This window comes from Eulemur rufifrons, chromosome 15 (assembly GCF_041146395.1).
Source record: "Eulemur rufifrons isolate Redbay chromosome 15, OSU_ERuf_1, whole genome shotgun sequence".
In the NCBI taxonomy this organism is placed as follows: domain Eukaryota; kingdom Metazoa; phylum Chordata; class Mammalia; order Primates; family Lemuridae; genus Eulemur; species Eulemur rufifrons.
Genome location: NC_090997.1, coordinates 73088247 through 73094491, shown reverse-complemented (window position 1 = coordinate 73094491; position 6245 = coordinate 73088247).

The window sequence follows — 6245 nt, the reverse complement described above, 5'->3', positions numbered from 1 at the left end:
CAGTGAACTGTTAGTACATGCAACAACTTAAGTAATAGGCGAAAACGAATCCCAAAAGATCACATACAGTATAATTACATTTATAGAACATTCTTGTAATGATAACATAATAGAAATGGAGAATGGATTGATGGTTGCTTGGAGTTAGGCATGAGAGAGAGGAGAAAGATCCTTGTGGATCATGGATTGTGCCTTTGGTGTTGTATCTAAAATGTCATTGCGAAACCCAAGGTCATCTAGATTTTTCTTTTATCTTGTAAACATTTTATAATTTTGCATTTATGTCTGTGATCCACTTTGAGTTAATTTTTGTGAAAAGTGTAATGTCTGTCTAGATTCATTTTTTGCATGTGGATGTCCAGTTCCAGCACCATATTTTGAAAAGACTATCTTTGCTCCATTATATTGCCTTTGCCCCTTTTTCAAAGACCAGCTTACTATATATGTAGGTCTATTTCTGGGCTGTCTGTTCTGTTCCATTGATCTATTTGTTTGTTCTTTCACTAGTACTACACTATCTTAACTACTTTATAGTAACTCTATAGTAACTTTATAGTAAGTCTTGAAGACAAGTAGTATCAGTCTTCCAATGTCAGTTTCCTCCTTCAATATTGTGTTAGCTATTCTGGGTTGTTGGCCTCTGCATATAAACTTTAGTTCTTTGATTTCTTTCATCAGTTTTGTAACTTGCTTCATGTAGATATTGCACATATTTTGTTAGATTTATACCTAAATATTTAGTTTTGGGGGATGCTTATATAAATGCCATTGGGTTTTTAATTTCAAATTCCACTTGTTCATTGCTAGTATATAAGAATGCAATTTATTTATTTATTTATTTATTTATTTTGAGACAGAGTCTCACTATTTTGCCTGGACTAGAGTGCCATGGCGTCAGCCTAGCTCACAGCAACCTCAAACTCCTGGGTTCAAGCAATCCTTCTGCCTCAGCCTCCAGCTGGGATTACAGGCATGTGCCACCATGCCCGGCTAATTTTTTCTATATATTTTTAGTTGTTCAGCTAATTTCTTTTTTTTTTTTTTTTTTTAGTAGAGACGGGGGTCTCGCTCTTGCTCAGGCTGATCTCGAACTCCTGAGCTCAAAGCATCCACCTGCCTCGGCCTCCCAGAGTGCTAGGATTATAATCATGAGCCGCCATGCTCAGCCTTGCAATTTACTTTTGTATGTTAACCATATATCCTGCAACCTTGCTATAATTGCTTATGAGTTCCAGTTTTGTCTGTTCTTTTGGATTTTCTACATAGGTAGGTGATGTCATCTGCTAACAGAGACAATTTTTGTTCTTCCTTCCCAAGCACTATACCTTTTATTTCCTTTTGTCTTACTGCATTAACTACAACTTCTGTTAACAGTGTTGAAAAGGAATGGTGAGAAGGGACATCCTTGCCTTTGTTCTGACCTTAGTAGGAAAGTTTCTAATTTCTCACCATTAAGTATGTTAGCTGTAGGATTTTTGGTGGATATTCGTTATCAAGTTGAAAAAGTTGCCCGCCATTCCTATTTTACAGAGTTTTTGTCATGAATAAGGTTTGGATTTTGTCAGATACTTTTTTGCGATCTAATAATATGATCAAGTGATTTTTCTTTAGCCTGTTGATAATGAGATGGATTATACTGATTTTCAAATGTTGAGCCAGCCTTGTATACTTGGGATAAATCCCACTTAGTACTGGTGTATAGTTCTTTTATACATTGTTACATTCAATTTGCTAAATATTTTGTTGAGGATTTTTATATCTATGTTCATGAAAGATACTGGTTTGTAGTTTTCTTGCCTTGTAATATTTTTGTCTGGTTTGGTATTAGGGGGATGCTGGCCTCACAGTTAGGAAGTATTCTCTCTGCTTCTGTCTTCTCAGTTTGTAGAGAATTGGTATCGTTTCTTAAGTGTTTAGAAGAATTCACCAATGAACCCTAGCGTTTTCTGCTTTGGAAGGTGATTAATTATTCACTTTTAAAAGCAGATATGGACTTATTCAGAGTGTTTTTTCTGGTGTGAGTTTTTGCAGATTTTTGTCTTTCAAAGACTTAGTCCATTTTATCTAGGTTATCAGATTTGTGGACATACAGTTGTTCATGATATTCCTTTATTATTATAATGTCCATGGGTTCTGTAGTGATAACCCTCTTTCATCTTTGCTACGAATAAATTTGTCTTTTTTTCTTAGTCTGGCTAGATAGAAGCTTATTGGTTTTATTGGTCTTTCAAAGGGCAGCTTTTGGTTTCATCAATTTTCTCTATTGATTTCCTGCTTTCAATTCATTGATTTCTGCTCTAAGTTTTTTTCTGCCTGCTTTGGATTTAATTTCTACTTTTTCTAGTTTCCAAAGGTGGAAGCTTGTAATATTACTTTTAGATCTTTTCTAATACATGCATTCAATACTGTAAATTTCCCTCTAAACAGTGCTTTCCACAAATTTTGGTAAGTCATATGTTCATTTAGTTCAAAATACTTTTAAATTTTTCTGGGTATCTTTTTGGCCCATGTGTTATTGAGATGTGTATTGTTTAATCACATTTTTGAGATTTTCCAATTCTTTTATTGATTTCTAGTTTAATTCCCTTATAGTCTGAGAGAAGACATTGTATAATTTTTATTCTTTTAAACTTAAGATGCATTTTATGCCCCAGAAAGCCATCTGTTTTGGTGAATTTTCAATGTGAGTTTGAGAAGAATGTGTATTAAGTTCTTGGATAAAATAATCTAGCTATGTATGTCAGTTATATCCAGTTGATTAATGGTATTGAGTTCAACTATGTCCTTCCTAATTTTATACCTACTGGATCTGTCCATTTATTTCCGATATGAGGGTGTTGAAATCTCCAATTATAATAATGAATTCATCTACTTCCCCCTGTAGTTCTATTTGTTTTTGGATCATGTATTCTGATCCTTTATTCTAAGGTGTATACATGTTAAGAATTATGTCTTCTTGGAGAATGGACTCCTTTATCACTATGTACTACATCTTTTATCCCTGATAATAATCCTTGTTCTAAAGTTTGTTATTCTAAAATTAATAGTCACTTCTCCTTTCTTTTGATTAGTACTACCATGGTATTTTTTTCTCCATTCATTTACTTTTAATCTATGTGTCTTTTCTTTTAAAGTGGGTTTCTTGTAAACAACGTATCGTTGGGTCTTATTTTTTGCTCCACTCTGACAATCTTTTAATTGGTCCAATTAGACCACTGACATTCAAGGTAATTATTTGTATTTGGAGAAATATCTACCATAATGTTAACTGTTTTCTATTTGTTGCCCTTGTTCTTTTTTACTGTTTTTGTCTCCCACTTTTTCTGCCTTTTACGGTTTTAGTCGCACATTTTATGATTCTATTTTCTCTCCTTTCTAGCATATCGGTTATCCTTTTAGTGGTTGCTCTAGAGTTTGCAATATACATTTACACATAATCTAAGTCCACTTTCAAATAATAATATACTGCTTCATGAGCAGTGAGGACTTTATAGTAACATAATAATCCTGATTTCTCCCTTCTGTCCCTTGTATCATTGATGTCATTCATTCCATTTATATGCATACTTAATAAGCATGGTTTATAAATATACGTACACACATATATGTAAGCACACATAACCAGATGCATTGTTGCTATTATTTTTAATGAACTGAATTAAGAAATAGTATTGTGGTTATATTAATTTTCTATGGGAACAAGTTGATATAACTTACTAGTAAAACACTACATCTGGTATTTGGGAAAAATTTTAAATTAGTGATACAATTTAGTAGTTTTAAGATTACAGGTGTCTTCAAATAGTTTGGGTAAAATACTTGTAGTAATTTGTTTATTTCATCAGTTTTCAAATTAACATTTTTAAATTTCAAGTGCATTTCTAAAATTCATTTTTTTCATTCTCATCTGTGCTTTCTTGCTCAATCTTAACAAAAGATTTTGTTTCAATAGTCTTTAAATAAACACACCCTAGCTTTGTGTCCTCACTTCCATCTTTGTTTTCTGTCTCTGATTTGTTATCTTTATTTCCTTCCATTTTATTTGGCTTTATTCTATTGTTTGACTTAATCTGGATGTTTAGCTCATCTTGTTTTTATTCCTTTCTAACAAAAGCATTTAAGCCGAGATTTTTTTTCCTAGATACCACTTAAACTACATCTCACAAGTCTTGGTGTGTAGGGGTATTTTTTAAGTCATTAACATGCTTATTTCCAATTATTCTTGTTTGATCCAAAGTTTAGTTCTTTTTCAATTTCCAAAAATGTTAAGAAATCTCGAAATGGTACTACTGGTTTCTAGTTTATTTGTATTATAGTTTGGTATCAATTCCTTAAAATTTATTCCCTGACTTTATGACCTAATGTGCTGTATTAATTCTCTAAAAACATTCCGTGTGCTTGAAATGAAAGACTAGGCTCTAATTCTTGGATGCAGCATCCTATGTGTTAATCATGAGTGTCAGCTGGACATTCTTCCTTTTTTCTCACACTGCTCTGAACTCCCCAAAGTATGCCATCTGTATGAAATACACACTGACACACCCTAAAAGAGTATTAGCTGTCTGTAAATCCCAAGCTTTTGTGGTCCTACTTTTATCTCCGTAAGCCAAAAGCAAGCTAGAGGTGGGATGAACATGGGGGTATCCTTTAATTGTCTTCACACTATGGTACCCAGACAGAACAGAGACTTCCTGTGGTAAACACAAGCTAGATTATTTTTAAAGAAACCAGATCTTCAATTCCCATGTGTACTCTCCTCCCTAAAAATTGATGTGCCTGAAAAGGTGCTCAGGACAAGGCATCATCCCCATCCCTTTTAACAATTACTCTTCATACTTAAAGCACAGATACACCTTTTATCCATTCTGAACCTTTCCAAGGCACTTTGGGAAATTTTCCAGATAATCAAAAAAGGGACATTTTTAAATATTGGTGAGAAAGAGATGTCACTAACTGGTTTAAAAAACATCTTTGTAATTTAGGTGGTTTCTAATATTTTGCTTTTCAACAAAATTGAAAGATCTAATTGGGTCACCAGTTGACAGATCACAAAAAATAACTTGGTAATAGTGAATTCTGGTATATAATTTTGAACAAGTTCAAAGAATTGAGTAACACTGCTATACAAAATTTTTCTCATCTACTTGTTCTGTATTATAAGCAAAATTTCTTAGGACTTTAATATCAATAAAAACAAAAGTAGGAATATCACTGATACTGAATAACTATTACTATAAAAACCTGAGACATGTTTACCCCACTAAAAGATGTATTTCTTTTTTTTTTTTTTTTTTTTTTTGAGACAGAGTCTCACTCTGTTGCCCAGGCTAGAGTGAGTGCCGTGGCATCAGCCTAGCTCACAGCAACCTCAAACTCCTGAGCTCAAGTGATCCTCCTGTCTCAGCCTCCCGAGTAGCTGGGACTACAGGCATGCGCCACCATGCCCGGCTAATTTTTTCTATATATATTTTTAGCTGTCCATATAATTTCTTTCTATTTTTGGTAGAGGTGGGGTCTCGCTCTTGCTCAGGCTGGTCTCGAACTCCTGAGCTCAAACGATCCGCCCACCTCGGCCTCCCAGAGTGCTAGGATTACAGGCGTGAGCCACCACGCCCGGCCAAAAGATGTATTTCTGATAAAACTTTTTTAACAACAGATCAAAATTTGGACTATATTGTATTAGTAAAACAATACAAGTTATAACAGATTAACCCCCCAAAACTCTGGCAGAACAGTAATTGTTCCTCCCTCATCTGAAGTCTAAAATGAATGTGGGTGGCTCTCCTCTAAGCAGTGATTCTGGAAGCCAAGTTCCTTCTTGATTGCATACCTTGGAAGCTACATATGCCTCTGATTCAAGCCAGTGGTAGGTAAAGGGTGCAGAGGATTGCATGGAGGAGATCTGGAAGGTAATCAGTTAAGCCTCTACCACAACTTTTTATACTGTTTTGATAAGTTGTGTATTTATAATTGGAGATAAATTTCTTAAATGCCTAGAGTTACAGGAAACAATTTCAAATTTAGTTGTAAAGAAGTGTGACAGGATCATCAATTATACCTTTCACGCATAAGAAAATTCTTTGAGGAAAGTGAAATGGATGATGGAGATCAAATCATTATGGTATTTACATTCCTTTAAATAAATTTAAAAGCAGCACATAACAATTATATTTTAAAATGGCAGTATTACCAACATCCTAAATTCCCTTCCACTATTTAAACTTAAAATGAAAAATCTTAAAATG